At 31.9% G+C, this 17,095-nt stretch overlaps 2 long non-coding RNA genes across 5 annotated transcripts in view; one reads left to right on the top strand and one right to left on the bottom strand.

Moving 5' to 3' along the window:
- LOC121127167 (uncharacterized) overlaps positions 1-17,095 on the top strand; it is a 114,000-nt gene that overhangs the window by 91,898 nt on the left and 5,007 nt on the right. The gene's annotated exons all lie outside the window — the stretch shown is intronic.
- LOC139906713 (uncharacterized) lies at positions 14,108-15,430 on the bottom strand. The gene is made up of 3 exons (XR_011782504.1): positions 14,663-15,430; positions 14,470-14,609; positions 14,108-14,407 (listed from the first exon to the last, which is right to left on the bottom strand). It is a non-coding gene; the product is annotated as an uncharacterized lncRNA (long non-coding RNA).

Below are 17,095 nucleotides of genomic sequence, written 5' to 3'. Positions count from 1 at the left end.
AAACAAAACTTAAGGCCATGAAATTGCTCATAAAAAAACCAACTGTATAATGACGTACTGAACAGTGTATGGGTTAAAATCAAATTTGTCAAAAACCGATATTGTGGTGGGAAATGAAGAGTTGGCACACTAAAAAGTGGGGGAATTAGAGTAAAAGGCTTAAGAACCTCTGCTTTAAAAGGAACTGTAAGTTTTTATAATTGAGCTCTTATATATACCTTTAAAATGCAATGTATTCTCCAAAAGACTATATTTGTGGTGTGTTAATTATAAGTATCAAAGGCATTCAGATGTGTCAGTTGTCGTGATGTTGTTGGAGTCAAATTTATATTTCAATATTAATTATTTTGTAGTTTCCTAAGGATTATAGGTTTTCGGAGAGGTAAAAAACGTGCTTGTGTTGTTGATATTTGTATAAATTTAGTAAACAATATCTTTGTATTCCAAATAAAAATCTGAGGTTTTAGTGACTTGGGATATCGAAATATTGGAATTCTGACAAAATCAATTAAAAAAATGCTAGGATATGTGATATAAACATTTATTCTGAGGATTTTTTAAATAAATTTAAAGGATGAGCATCTAAACGTAAAATCCAAAAAAAAATTGATGAAGGATGTATTTCTATCGTACAATATTCCAGGGAATCTAAATAGTCCTAGTGAAAAGGGTTCTGATAGAGATCAACGAATGAAAAATAGAGAAAGAAAATATTTGATGGCCAAACTATTAGAGTACTCTGAAATTCAGACAAAGATAGAACCCATTGGAAGACAGAAACAAGAGTAAAAAGAATTGCTCATGGAAACTAGTTTACGGGTAACTTTGGCAGAACTACAAAAACACAAATGTACTCAAATGGATGTATAAAATAGTATAAAAGATTAATCTGTACCTGTCTTCGGTTGAGGCGCTTAGAAAATTACTTTTAATTATGAATGAGTCCTGATGGCCAAAAAATGCTCTAGCCATGATCAAGTAAACAATTTGCGCAAATAAGGTAATCTGAAAATGAATAAATTTGAAGTCTAGGATCCATGGGGCTGTTAAATGAAACAATTGGACACAAATGTTCCATTCCCTAAATCAAAACTAATTGCATTGATTTGAATCTTAACTCGTTCATTTCTTTCAATGAAATTAAAAAATAGTTCCTTTGTCATATCAAATTGTGCAAATATTGGTAGGTCTATGCAAACCATTACAATTGAACCATTTTTCTTTGAGTATCCACGATTTTATTTTGTTGATAGATTGAATTTATGTTCATTTTAAATTAATAATAGATATGCTTTAATCCAAAACGCATACGTTTCCGTCCGTTTAATAGAAGTCAAATACTTTTATGTAGTCCTCAGCCCGAAGTATATAAATGTCTAGAGAATCCTAATTTAGTGATATACAATTGAACTACCTTATATTTAGTTTTTACATCATATTATTATGTAAAAAGAGAAGCTCCCAAAAATTGCATTACGATTCAAAGTTGTGGTCCAAAGAGCCTAGCTGGTGTAGGTGGCTAATAAATTAATGAAGCTATCCATTAATATAATAATGGATCTACATGTTCCGTTGATCCTAGATGTTTTCTTTATTGAAGGTTAGCCCTTGAATAATACAATAATTTACAATAAATAATGCAAAATTTTATAATTAGTAAATATTCTTAAATTATCTTCATTTTGTGTTGATCCCCTTCTCCTCTTATTAAATGTCTATGAATGGAGCAATTAGAGTTACAGAAAATATCAGCTCAAACGCTTGCAATGTTTTTTGAAGTTGGTAATCTGAACAATGTTTATTATTGCTACTGGCAATTCACACAACCTTTCGAAGCGAAAACTAATTAATTCCATATGAGAAATAGAAAAAGCAAACACCCTGCCACTATAACAGGGGGGCGAACTCCAGTAAAGGAGAACCACCAAACAAAGCCGCCAAAGTTGAAAAAACTCCTGGAATTGGTCGTATTAAATAGTAATGGACAACCAAAAATATATGAGCTACTAGTCTCATTGGAAACCCCGAAGGATAATCTACCCATAATGGTAGCAAAACAATCCTATATGTCTGTGACTGGAAAAGGACTACAGGAATTGAATCCTTTCCCAATCAAAAACTCCAAGCCATCCAAAGAGGACGAAGTCAACAATGAAAGAGGATGGTTTATGATCCCACTCTATGTATCCCAAATAGGAGACGATCATAGAATTACATAAAATGACATGACCTATAGTATGCTGTGGACAAAGGTACTAGGATTGGATCCAGCAGACATGGAATAAAAAAGGAAGAACTTCTTTCTAAATTTAAATTACCTTGTAATAATAGTTTATTTAATAAAAATGGAAGGTCATATGAGGCCAGTGTAGAATCGAGAGAAATAATGAGAACAATGGATACCCTGATCTCTTTTGAGATTAGAGTTCCCGAAGTCAAAGGATTTATTGCTTCAGATGTGGGGAAGCACTGCCTGGGTCTATTTGCTGAGGTTGAATCGAATGAAAGACTAAGACAGAAGATAACTTTGTGGAATCAAACTCTGATTTTGTAAAAGATTGGCTAGAAGAAATAAAGGAAAGAACCACATCTCAAACTCCGCACATAGTTATGAATGTTACAGGATGGCCAAAAAATATCCCGTGTTATCTGCTGATTAACCAACCTATTATACCCTTAGATTTAGAGGAAAAGTCAAGCAGTGTGCCAACTGTTATGTCTTTGGTCACTTTGCAAAATAATATTGTAATAAACCAAAATTACCACCTGAATATAGAAAATGGTTGGTACGAAGAATAAAAAGGGAGAGAAAATCCCACATACTGTATATTCAGACGATTCGAGTATTTTGCAAAATAATCATCAGAAAACCAGAATATATGATGCTTTTATCCGTAAAGGAAAACGAAATCCAAGATGAACATAAAACACCAAAAGATATGGAGAAGGAAAAAGAGGAGCCAGCTATCTCAAGAATGCCTAAAGAATCAAGCAAGGATACCTTACATGAAGCAAAGAATAGTTTGGAAGCAGGAATACAGAGGAAGAGGCAAAAAGTTTTGCTAATCAGCCGAAAAATATATGAAACTCACATTGAACAAGGGGAAAATGACAAGGAGCCTCGAATAAATCCGACACTTAACTCAAAAACACAAAAGAGAAGGGATAAACAATCGTCGAACGAAGGGACCACCCCCTCAAAAAAGGAAAGTAAAAAAGCACGACAATCTATATAATACCGATATGGATGTATCAAAAAAAAACTACAGGCCTACGAATATTGCAGCCAATATTAATGGGCTCTCATCCAACAACAAAAAAGAAGAATAGTTCACTAAAGTATTTGATTGCAATCGATCTCCCTGAGGTGGTCTTTTTAGATTATACAAGGCTGCGAAGTGCAGGTGAGTAGTCCTTTATTAAAAGCTATTATGAAATTTACTCTTGCAATGCGGTTTTAACTCGAGAAAATTACCCAACAATTGGTACTACAATACTTGTAAGAACAAATATCTCGGCAACGCTGGTTGATGAAGATAAAAAGGGAAATTATGTAGTCACAAAAGTGCACTTTTGGGAAATGCCCTTTGAGGTATTAGCTATCTATATGCCATCTGGGGACACATAATTCTTTAAAACTTTGCTAACCGAATTAAGATGCAATACAAAAACCGAGAAAAGTTATAATAGCTGGAGATTTGAATGTGGTAGAAAAAACTCAAGGGATTTTACGTCTGAATACGGTTTCTCAAACGGAAACAAATTTATAGCATGGAAGATATCAAATGAATTTAATGATGTTGTGGATGTAACGGGCAACTACTAGCCAACCTTCATTAGGCAAAATGCAAAAGGTTATCAAGGATCAGAATAGACCATGTCTATATCTCTGAAGCTTTCTAATAAATATCAGATGAAAAGATTAACACCAAATGGCTTTTCAGATAATTTTTTCTTAGAGGTAGTTTTAATAGAACGTGAAAATCAGAGGAAACCACAGAGATGGAAACTGAATGCCAAACCACTGCACATTGAAGAGGTAAAAAATGCTATCAAATGTGTAATATAGGGTATCCAACAGATATAGAGGCTGGATGGACAGTTCGAGAGGCAATGAAAAATATATTGATACACGCTGGGAGAATGGCAAGTGGAAGGAGAAGAGACAGAGAAAAACATCTGCGGATACTTATTGAGAACAAAGAGGACTAGAAATTGCAATAAACTACAAAGACAAATCGAATTCAAAACTGAAGGCGCGCGAGTACGAGCAAGAAATTTACATAGAAATAAAAAATCTGAAAATTTAAATCTCTTAAAACATGTAGAGAAAACAAATTACCATGACTACTATGAATTACTATTATAAGTGAGATCAAGATAGAGAATAATAATGATGCGAATATAAATAAGAGAGTTGGGTCTGTTGGTAAGTTTCATTAAGATCTATTTACATCCCATTTTAGCATATGCCAGAGACATTTTAGACGAAGACAGGAAGGAACTGACTAAGATTTTTAGACCATCAGAAATATGGAAGCTTATAACAAAAAGCTTAAAACTGATGAGATGCCCGCTCTTTCAGGATTAACAGCAAAATTTTATAGAGTTCCCAGAACTCGTTTGGTTTTTTACAGAACTTTTTAATCATAACTTCTTCGGAAGAGGTTTGTCGAGAGAGAAAAAATGAGAGTTAATTATACTACATCTGAAGGCAGGAAAAGATAAAATAAATATAAGAAATTGGGGACCAATTACATTGCTGGAAATATTATATAAAATTTATTCTGGTTGTTTATGTGAAAGATTAAAACCAATTATTAAAAAAAACCTCTTTCCCAACACACAATTTGGTTTTCGTTCCGAGCACCAAATGGAAGATGTAACCATGTCTTTGAGATCAATAGTAGGACAGGTGAAAAAAAATGGAGATGAATTGGCGCTGATATGCTTAGATTTAGAGAAAGCTTTCGACTCGATAAAGCATTTCTTTATAATGGAAGATATTACGAAAAGAAAATTTCCTGAGATATTTTGCGCTGCAGTGAGTAATATATTAGATGGTGAATAGTCGACTATAGATATAAAGGGTGGTCCGAAAATGAGATTGGAAATAGGTTCCATTATGTCCGCTACTTTTTCTCATTTCCATGGCAAGGCAACATCCTAAATAGAAAGATGAGGATCAATTTGGCGAAGGACGATTTCAGAAATAAGTTTACTATGGTAACGGTGAAGACGGAAAATATAGATAAAATCTCTAGACAATTTGGGACACGGTCCACAATCCAACGGAAATGTACCTGAAATATCGGATAACGTCGAGGGTTTGCTTTACAAGGAGGCATTTTAATGACGCTCATGCGAACTGTGTGGAATGTAAGCAAGTCAAGATAATCTCTCATATATTCCGAGACTGTGGAACATTACAGGACATCTTTCAGAATGTGAGGAAGGGTGTAGGGGAGAAAATAGGAAGACACCCTGATCCAGATGAGCTTCTATACGGCTTCCAAAGAACCAACGAGGGACTACGATTGGTGTGGAAGTTTATGTGCAAGCTCCAGACTCTTATCTCTAAAGTGTGTTTAAGGGGTGTATGACCTTCACCAAAAATAGAGGAGTGGCTCTCGGGGAGTTTGAATTGACACTTATAAAGTTGGACTTACAAATTATTTTTAATGCTACATTGTTAATGAGCTTATGGGTGTAATGGTGTGGCCAAGATTTTTTATTTTTATTTTGTGTATTACTTCATTTTTTTAACACTATATGTCACTACGAAAAAGAGCTGCACTATCTATCAAAGTTAGTTTCGGTCCAAAAAAAAAGAATGAGAGTGGTAAATTTATATACGTTGATGTGATTCCTTATACATGAGCAACCGAGTCACTGGTCCCGTTGAACATGATAAGGGAAATTGGTTTGAATATCGATCAACAAAAGAAAGTAGGAATAGTAGCTCCTGGAAATATCATATTAAAATTTGAAGGAATCGTGAATCTATCAATTAAGATTCAGATCAGGCAAGTCAATTGTTTTGCTTATGTAACTCCTCATGTTAACGAACTAATATGTCGCTGTACCTGTTAGTCAACGTAGCAATTATACACAAAGACTTCCTGTATTCACATTATGAGGAAGCTAGAGATATACTTACTGAATTTGAGCTACCACATGAGAATAGGACTTCAGAATGGGAGGAATGCACAGCAAATTTGGGGAAAAATACAAAACTGTATTCAATGTGGAAGAATTCATCCTTATGGGAGGAAAAGAAATGCAAAAAACAAAGTTATGCGGATAGCAAAAAAGTAGAAGATATCGACATTGAAGCCATTTACAAAGCTGCAAGAGAGAACGAGAGTTATCAATGAGTTTACAAGATGATGAAAAAGTCAAAGCCTCTCAAGAAGATTCCTCAAGATTATTATACAAATCTATATGTAAGAGTCTGGGATCACTTATACTAGGAGGAGAATGATAAAGGATGGATCACATTATTCAATGCAAATCGTTTGGTTATACCTAAGAATTTAAGATCAAAAGTTAGACAAAGTGTCCACAGCAGTCATCAAGGAATGACTAGAACGGTGGGGAGGATTCAATCTCTTTTCTATTGGACAGGGTTCCAAACTGAGATCAAGCTGGTAGTCCAAGCATGTAAACAATGTCAAAAAATTATAGTGCTAGTCAAACCCGAGAAGCAATAAAATAGACAGATGAGTGTCCTCGTGCATATGAATCAACTTCAGCAGATCTCTTTGAATATGGTAACAATTTCTTCCATGTATACATTGATAGATACAGTGGTTGCCCATCGCTTACACAATACAGAAGATCTCCCTCTTCAGAAGATATTGTAAATTCTCTTAAAAGTCATATGTCAATATTTGGTATACCTAATATAATAATGACGCAAGGCAGACCACAGTATAATTCTGTGGTGTTCAACGAATTTTGTAAAAGTTTTAATATAATTCATGAGACATTGAGTGTTCTTTATCCCCAGAGTAAGGAACACGTAGAAGCTGCAGTTAAACCGATGAAAAGACTAGTAACTTCTTTCTTTTTTTGAAAAATGGAAAGTTGGAGACAGACAATTTCCATAGTGATTTATTGGAGTGGAGAAATACTCACAGGCAAGATAGAATCTCATCAGCAGAGTGGTTGTTCGAAAGGAAAATTAGAACATTTATTCCTGCCCATAAATCATAATACAATCGTATTGGAGTTTATAACTTTAAGAAATCGACAAACGCAAGACAAGTGTTCAACGATAAATCTAAAGCCAACAGAGATTATATCCTGTTGATGTATGACTCCTTCCTGAATTAGAAATGGGTGAATGTGTTGCAATTCAAAATCTAATCTCAAGAGAATGTGATACTACTGGCATCGTCAAATCAGTGAGGAAGAATGGTAGAACCTACATCGTCTAGTGAACAAATGGAGGAACATACTTGAGAAACCTAAGATTCTCAAAGAAACGTATTCAAAGTCTAGAAAAAAAAATTAGATGAAGTGTCCGATTGTGAAACTCATGAATCGAGGAAAAGTCGGCGTAAAGCTCAGAATCCTCATTTTTTTAGGACTTAAAGGCTTCAATGGGGAGTTGTAGTATTCCGTACAATTACCGTTACATCACTAATGTTCGATTACTTAATGTTTGTTTAGTGAGATATTTATTTTAATAAAATCATTGTTATATCGAGAGTTTTACTTGCATGTTGTCCCAGTCTTATTTATTTAACAATATAGAATAGCTTTGGAAAAAAGTGATATAGAAGGAGGCAATATTACAGCAATGAAACTAGTAAATAAAACCGTAATAAAATATTTCAAAGAGTCACATCTCAATATAACTTATATAATCCATATATTGGAATTTACATTATTTTTAGTTATGTATTAATATTTAATATTACCTTATATATATGTGAGTAAATAATTATTTATTAAATAAAACACAATGAAGTACTTCCAACGTGGATCATATCTAATTTAAATGTGTCTTCAACTACATTTATTATTTGAATATTTATGGAAGCATATTACTATATCACGTGACATTATACTCAAATATTAAGAAAATAGTTCTTAGAATATCATCAAAAATTTATGGGAATTATTTCTAAAAAGTATCGTAGTCATAGAATCAGGACAATTTAAAAATGCAATACCGTTAAGAGAAATATAAAGCGCCTGATATGTAGGAGGAGCTAGAACCTTCCCCAACCATTGGTACCACAATTAACCAAATTAATTAACTACATGAACATTGGAATAAAAAAATTAGGGTCGATTTTCTAGTCATCAAATATATATTTACATTTATTAAAATAAATAAACTAATCAGTGGAATAAAACATTGAGAAAGGAATGAATATTAATATTAGTTATACAAATTGATGAAGTGGGAGTAGCGTTGCCATTCTGAATTGGAATGAATTAATATCTAAAGTTGTATTATTAATATACTTCAATAAATATCACTGAAGACTATTATTACAGATTCCAATGTCATTGTATGATATTATCAAAAAAAAACCACCAAAATTCAATGAAGGAGTCTATAAGTCACTCGTCTCGGTTCTCATAACTTGGCTTGAGATCCATTGGAGGTATGAATTCCCAGTTCTAGATATAAAACTCTGAGGATTCCAGTCCTTAGAGGGACAACGTAATCCAGTATGTTTCATACTCTTCGACTAAGAAAGAAGGTTCATGAAGAAACGAAGAACATTCCACCTTAATTCTAGGTTGCTTCAAATGTACTGAGCTGTATAGTTTTCCTCGATTACATATTTCATTTCCTCGTGCTCTCTTACGACTTGACCTTTGAATGCCTCCTCGAATCCTCTCAGTGATTTTCCTCACCACATCCAACTGTTTCTTCTACTGATACATCTTAGCTAATATAGAAGAGGAAATCACTGCTTTTGCCTAGTCTGATATTATGTTTGTCGTCTATCCATGAGTCTTTCCAATATGAATAATCCATCATTGTCTATAGTCTAACTATAATTGATAACGGATCATTAAGTGATTAGTATTTATTCAATTGGAATTACTATCATATTTGTTTATTTTCATTTAATCTTATACTTGTTGTTATATCTTATTTTGTCAAATTTCAACTCATTGGTCGTTACATAAGGGAAATTATTATGTACATTAAGTAGAGGAAAGCTTGTATTCCGCTTGGTGAGCTTTATCTAAGACGAATTTTCCCAGGCCAAATAATCTCAGGCAAACTTTTCCAAGACAAATTTTCCGTAGGCCAGCTTTCCTATACCTGATTTTTTCATGCAGTAATAACTATATAAGTTGGGAAACGGTCCTTATACTGGAAGTCTAGTCTCAAGTGTTTGCTAAGAATTCAAATTTCTGGAATCTTTTTATCGAGTTTAATTCAAATTGCCGGATTTCTTTCAAGCTAATTTAAGACATTTCAAGTACATATTTTTAATATAAGGTCTATAGCATTAAGGTGTTTATTTAGTTCATTATAACTTAGCATTTGAGTCCAAGTTGAGTCGCGAGTCTTTAACACTAAGGTCAAGTCGAGTCACAAATTCTTTAAAATATGAACTGAAGTCCAAGTTGAGTCCAAAGTCTTGAGTCATTTTCCCACCTCGAGTGATAATACATTGGTCAGTTAATACTTTGGATCTCCACGAATTCTAATTATGGACTGTACAAAGTTGATTTTCTACATTATTTGTCACTTCCAATACTCGTTATCTGACGTATATTTCAATATTATATAATTTGTGTGTGAATACAAGAAAAGACCATAGGAAATTTTCTCCTTTAAATAAACCAAGGGCAGTTTTATATTCATTTTTATTGCTCTGCAATTTGTATTTGATAAATCCTTCAATTATTCTACTGAAAATCCCGATATTTAAGGTTAACTATTATGATAATATCCCACTAATTTAAAGGAAAGTTAAGATATCGTAATTGGTACTACCACATTTAATGGAAGGGCTTCTTTAAGTGCGAGGAATAAAAAAGCTTTAGAAATGATTTCAAGAGAAAAAACTCAATCTCCACCGAAACTCAAATCCATTGTTCAATTATATTAATTTGTGGCTTTTCATTATGATGTGAATTAATTGAATACTAGAGGGACCCCTGGGACTCGAGTTGAACTTAAGTCCATATTTTAAAGACTTGCAACTCGACTAGATCTCACAGTCAAAGACTCAAGACTGGACTTGGTCTCAATAGCTAAGACTAGCGACTGGAAAACTATTTTATACTGAACTCACTAAAAGCTTAAACTCTTTGGACGCTATATTATAATTATGGACTTGAACTGTTATCAAAACATAAATGAACAAAATATTCAAGGACTTTGATTAATATTAAAGGATTTTTCCCAGTTCTGTTAAATTCTATTTAGCTTTCTGACAGGAAGTATCTACTTGCGTAACTCTTTTTTCTTTCAAGTTCCCTAAATAATTGAGACACATAATATTTGCATATTACTGTATCTTCCAGGATCCTATGATTTTGACTTAAAATAATATCCTGTCATACAAGAAGAAAATACCTAATGCAATCCGCATTTATGGATTATGAAATAGAAATATTCTTATGTTTTCTCTGATAAATATTGTAATAATAACAGAATTCCCATATATCAAAGTGTTTTGGCCCAAAATCTGACACTATTTACAAAAAATATAATTTAAAATGTGTCGTTTTTCAAGGCATGATATTGTTTTTATTTATATTTTCAAAATATAATTTAGCTTTCAGAGTTTAATTCATAAATAATTCACTTGTTTATTTATAAATTGATAGTTGAAAGTAAAATTTTGAAATGTTTGATGAATTGTTTTTTAACTTAAATAGGTATGAATTTTGCCTATTAGCAAATTTGAGGTTCAGAAAATAATTTTTTTTCTTCTATATATCCTATAAATGAATAGTGGATATTTAATCTGGCTTAATTTCTTACTTTTTTTAAATACAAATTTACTGACTTACTACATCCAGACTGTTAATGAAACTAGTCTCATATAATTGCCACATATAAAAGTTAAATGGGAGGATCGCATTGCAGAACGATAGGGAATATTAGAAGTATATAGTCTTATAATTAGAAATGATAAATTTATTAATCTGATAGATTAGGATATACTTTTTGTTTAGATAATACAATATTTATTATCAATTGGATAATACAATATTTATTATCAATTGGATAATACAATATTTATTATCAATTAGTTAACAAAATATATTTTAACGATAGATCTAATTTTCCTCATGCCTCTGGCTACCATGATATCAATTTCCCTTTTTGACATGCCAAATCTCTTAAGTAACTCTTTCGAGTTGATCAGTAGGATTCCATTCCAATTCATGACAATCCCTCCTACTTCACCAATAACTACATTCTCCAGAGAGTATTTTAGCTGAATAGATTCCAGTAAGTCATTTGACAAAAAAAAATTCCTTTTTACCCTACTGGCCGAGACTAAATCAGTTGTATTCCCACCAATTGTTGGGTCCAAGATGTGCACATTCCCTTCTTGTACTAATACAAGATCTGGTTTTAATATTTTCTCCCCTATTTTTTATAATTAGTTTTTAAAAACCTGCACTCCTGAACGGCGTAACTTCAAGTCCAAGTAGTCAACTAACTTATCATGCCTCTCTATGCAGAAGTATTTTGCGCGTGGGTATGTTTGCAGGATATTGTAAAGATTTTGAACCATGTCACCACAGCTTTAGGCTTTGTTATTCTTTTATCGCTCTGAGATCGTAATTATCTCCTTCTTCACTTAATATATATACAAAGATCTATTCACCCACGAATCGACCTCTTGCCATGCACGTAATACATCAACCATGCGATGGCAAATATATCTTCAGACGGGTATAGCACATACTTTTTCACAGTCCAATACCCAATACTCCGAGTCTGATATGGGTCTAAGTCATGATACCTCTAAGGCCTCATAAAAAATAAGGAAAATATTAGGATGAAGTGATTTTTAGAAGTTAAATAGTATAAGAATCAACAGTTGAATTTTTCTTTTTCAAATCCATTGGTCTTGAGTAAAAAAAGATGTCCCTCTCTCTAAATGAAGATTTCCTTGGGTAGATGCACATAAATGATATCATTCATAATGTTTGTGATTATAAAAAAATGAAAATGCAAAAGAAATAGAAGGAAAGAAGAAAAGTTGATTTTTATTTTTATAACTATTTTTTTTTCATAATAAAGAAAATAATATTCTTTTAATCATAAATTTTATTACTTTTTCTCAAAAATTTCACAAAAGCAGGACATGCTATTATTGAATAGAATCTTTAGTTTAATTTAAATGGATATTTGATAAAGGTTAATGTATCGATGAAGCCGATATAGTCTCTCAAAGATGACAAAGGATGAAATTGCATTATATGAAAGAATCCCAACTGATGTTGGTATGGTTAGTTTCTTCACTGGGTTTTCTAAAAATCAAGATCTTAGTTTATAATATTGTTCAATTCTTAGATTCCATCATTCTGTTGATTAGTTATATTTAATATTATCATGAGTTCCCCGATTTCATCTTCATTTGTTAGCGATATCTCTGAGATACGACTATAGAAATGCATCATTTCACGTTGTAGATGTGGAAGAAGAGGAAGGAATTTAAATGTCCATCAAAAATGGTTGTTCTTGTTTTCTAGGACCTTTGGATACTTTTGGAAATAAAACTCCTTGTTTTAATTGGTTTAGCCACGAAACGTTTATTATCGGCGAGATCAATTCATATAAATGTATTATATTTCTCCATGGAATCATGAAGCTAGTATATTTTATTGCCCTGGATCTTTTAAATGAGACAGAATCCAAGTTTATTTTATTACGGAAGATCAATTGTGACCCACTTGATAGGCGCTTTGGATGGTATAGACACTTGCAGAGGAAAGTATTTCTTAAGTTGTGGACAATTTCTTGAAAGCGAAAAGAAAATCAGAATCAACTGTTTATTGGTGACTAATATCTAGTAATTTTCTTCTCTCCGGGATACTTTATTGTACAACAAAAGGGTGGTAGACACAAATATCATTCAAGTTGATAAAAGAGTATTTCTTCGTATGATATCAAATTTGGAATTGTTAAATAGTAGTCAAGTTGAAGGGGTAGAAAATATACTCTACCATATTGGCGGATATTTCACAAATGCGATATATCTCGAACAATAGAGTAGAGGCGATAACGATATTTTTCTTTACTTTATACACATAAATCTTTAAAAGACCAAAGCACATATATCAGAACACTCCTTCATGTGAATATTATATAATTTGTTGTTGTGGAATCCCCTTTTTCAGAACTTAAGTTTGTCTGACGATTCCGGGATTACTCTAAAGTCCTTATGATTTTTTTGTCCGAGTTAAGTGTGATTCATAAGTATAGTTGATAATATTGTAGAGAAAAACGCGTGCAAGGAGAAGGGGGGAAAAAGACATATGGTATCATTGTTTAAAATACTGATGTGATTATCATCTGCCTGCTTTATTATGATTTTTGAGGGTATAACGAATGTATTTATTAGCAAAATGTTTAATGAAGATATACTACGTATAATTGACTTCGACGTTTTTTTATCCGTTACAGTAGATTTGAAAACGTCACACTCCATGAAATTGTAATTCATTATGAACCTTATTCTCAGAATAATAGCTAATGAAACGACAAAGTAGAGTATTTGAAGCTCAAAGTTTAAAAAAGAAGGCTTTAATTAAATATAATCTACATACTAAAAAATAAACCATTAAACATTAAAGTTAAATATACAAAATTAAACCATTAAATCATATAACTATTAATAATAATAAATTATAAATACAGAATATTGAAATAATTGATTGATCCAGATAATTTTTTCTTGTTCTAACTTCGGAATTCAGTTAAATATGTCATAACTTTAGGTTGCAATACACGAGCGAGACGTGGAGTTTAATCAAAAAGATAATCACCCCTCTTCTTCATGTAGAAGTTGCTATATACAATTGTGCACAGGATAGATATATCTCTACCTATGAGATCTAACTAATTATTAATAATAAAGTAAATGTCAATATCATAAAATTAGACAATAAATATATTAATAAAAAAATGTTATAAATAAATTCATCGTAAAGATTTAGAGCAAAAGCTAATTATGTAGTAATGTCCGGCGATATTACTCCTTATTATGAGCATCAAAACAGATATTTTCCCCGTTATTTATGCTTATATAACAACATACTGTTATCATGAAGGATATACACAATTATTAATTATAATGCAACACCCAATGTAACTACCCTCGTTGTAGTGACCATTTAAACAGCTGTTTTTGCCTTTTATGAGTTTTCTGAACACCATTTCTTGGAGCCCATCAACCTTAAGTGATAAAAAAGTAATATTTATTGACTATGTAATATTGGAAAACCTAATTATCATACCCAAGTCTTAAAGCAAAGTAAGTAGTCTCAGACAAACTGGTTGCAAACCATCCAAAGCTACTACCCCCGTTGTTGTGACCATTTAAGCAGTTGTTTTTGCCCTTTACTGAGTTGTGTATCATAATTCTTGATATGTTTAGCTAAAATAGAATCATATTTTATGGTTAGATTTAAAAAATAATTGAATACTTACTGCGAGATAGTACAAAATTCAGAGTTCCATTTTGATATTCGTAAATACTTTTTACTGATAACTTGATCGTCATTTGGTGTGGATGACTGAAAACATTTTTATATGTATTTCTATAAATGACATCAGTAACAACATCCTCCATTAATTTAATGATGGTTCCTCGGGAAGGGATATGTTTACCCTTGTATTTCTCCATAAATTTTTTGAACGTAGATGATTAGCAATGGATAAGGTTATATTACATGCAATAAGCATTGTTGTGAGATCAAAGTTAAAGCCTGACTTGATGTATTCATCGTTAAATTGATTTTATAGATGAATATCCATACTCTTGTTATGAGATGAGGATAATGAGTGGCGTGTAATTCTAGACAGGGGACTAAAGGCACATTTATATCGACAAATCCGACAAACCATCTGTTTCTCATCCGGTAAGTATTTTCCAAATTCCTAGGCCTCCATTTTCAGAAATCCAGACAGAAGGCGACGTTTTTTTGCCATTTTATTCAGTATCTCTATATTAATATTGAATAATAAAGGCGGGAATGATAACGTTGATGATTGATAGAAGAAAATGTATATTATTTAATCAATGATGCCATAAGTATTTCTTCTCTTCTCCTCGCACGCTTTTCTATTCTTACCAAAATTATCACCCTTATTCATAAGACTCAGAGTGGAAGTCTATAATAAAATTAGACGAATATGCCGGCTTGGGTGGTATCCAGCTTGATAAAAATACATAGGAACGATTACTTATTACTTTACACACAAGCATCAAATCTTCAGACATATACCATGTGTCAAAAAAAATCCTTCTGTTAGTTAGATAATACCTGGATCAAGGACTTTTACAATTCCTTATTAATTAATTGGAAGGTTGACTAGAAAGTATCCAGAAGATATCTAGGATTTATTGCGCAATAGAGGATCTTGTTTGATAATTATTTATTACAGTTTCTCTGATAAGTAATTATCCTCTTTGAAGACTGATCCTTGCATCCCGTTCGAAAGACTAGAAATTGTTTTTTTCAAGTACCAATGACTAAACAATCAAAGGTGATTCAAATGAGTTTTACTAATATCTGCACTGGACCAAGGGTAAATCACATAGATTATTACCATGTATGTATTTTCTCTGTGGTCAATCTCATATCCTCATGTAGGGGAAAGTCAAGGTTAATAGAAATACAAGGTTATACTATAACACATGCACAGCAGATCTTTGACTTCTACCACGCTTTTAATATTGACATCATAGTAAAAGAGTGGTTGCGTATTTTGTCAAAATCGGCCTTTTTTGCAACGCAGTCTGTACAATAAATCATATTGAAAATAAAAGCAAGAACGATTACATGATGGTCTAACCTTGTATTTCTATTAACCTTGGGGAAAGTGTATTTTTTATACGTTAGAATCAAATGGCAAAACCTAATTGACTTTGTATATTATTATACCATTTTTATTCCATCATCATCAGATAATCTTTGCCAAGTCACGTACTACATTTAATATCTCTTCCACAAAAACCTCATTTTTGAATTGGAATAAAAAAGTTTTTGATTAAAAAAAAACTTGCATTTCAACCTGGGATTACTGCAGATATTACCTTAAACATTTTTCGACATGTAAATTACAATGAAATTACCAAAAATAAAGTTTAGAGAAACAAGAAAATGACTTAAGTTACCAAATGTAGGCTTTATTTAACACAAAATGGATGGAAGTAGGAAACAAAACAATGAATAATGATAAAATATTATAAGTAGAAAACACAACAATGAATAATATAATATGAATTTAGATTGAACATTTTATTCATTAAAGTTAGGAGTCATATTTTTGACAAAGGATGTACAATATATATAAAGTATTTTTTAATACAAAATTAATTAAGAAAGATAACTACAGGATCTAAGTGATGAAAGGTGATTAATTTATTGGTAATATTAATATTATATTATAAAATATTGTGTCCATACCATTTTCATTTTTTGATTAATTTTGCTTTATATACTAATAGCATAATTAGTAGTGTATTAGAAAAAAATACATTCTATTTGTGATAAATGTGCAACAATAATTTAAAATTAATTCTTTAAATTCACTCAAAGATGTAGCTGGGGTTGTTGGAATCTGAGTATTTTGCATATCTGGCTATAATACTCCGTCTCATGAGGATTCGCCTTGAACATTATCGTCGTTTCTGTTTTTCCTTTGTACGTATTTGCATTGTAAAGCTTTCAGCTTGTGACGTTCTCGCCTTAAGACGTTTTCGCAAAGTATTGTTTTGGCTTGCATCGTTTTCTCCTAAATACTTTTTTACTTTGGATAATAATAGAAGGAATACTACTTCTTCTTAGTTATATATTTTTTTGAGTTTTTAGCGTTGCATTCTAGCTTTGAGAAATTAGAAACAAAAATGTAAACAAG

The sequence above is a fragment of the Lepeophtheirus salmonis genome, chromosome 12 (assembly GCF_016086655.4).
Source record: "Lepeophtheirus salmonis chromosome 12, UVic_Lsal_1.4, whole genome shotgun sequence".
NCBI lineage: Eukaryota > Metazoa > Arthropoda > Copepoda > Siphonostomatoida > Caligidae > Lepeophtheirus > Lepeophtheirus salmonis.
Note: the sequence above shows the minus strand (reverse complement) of the source record. Positions and strands in the feature narration are given on the sequence as shown.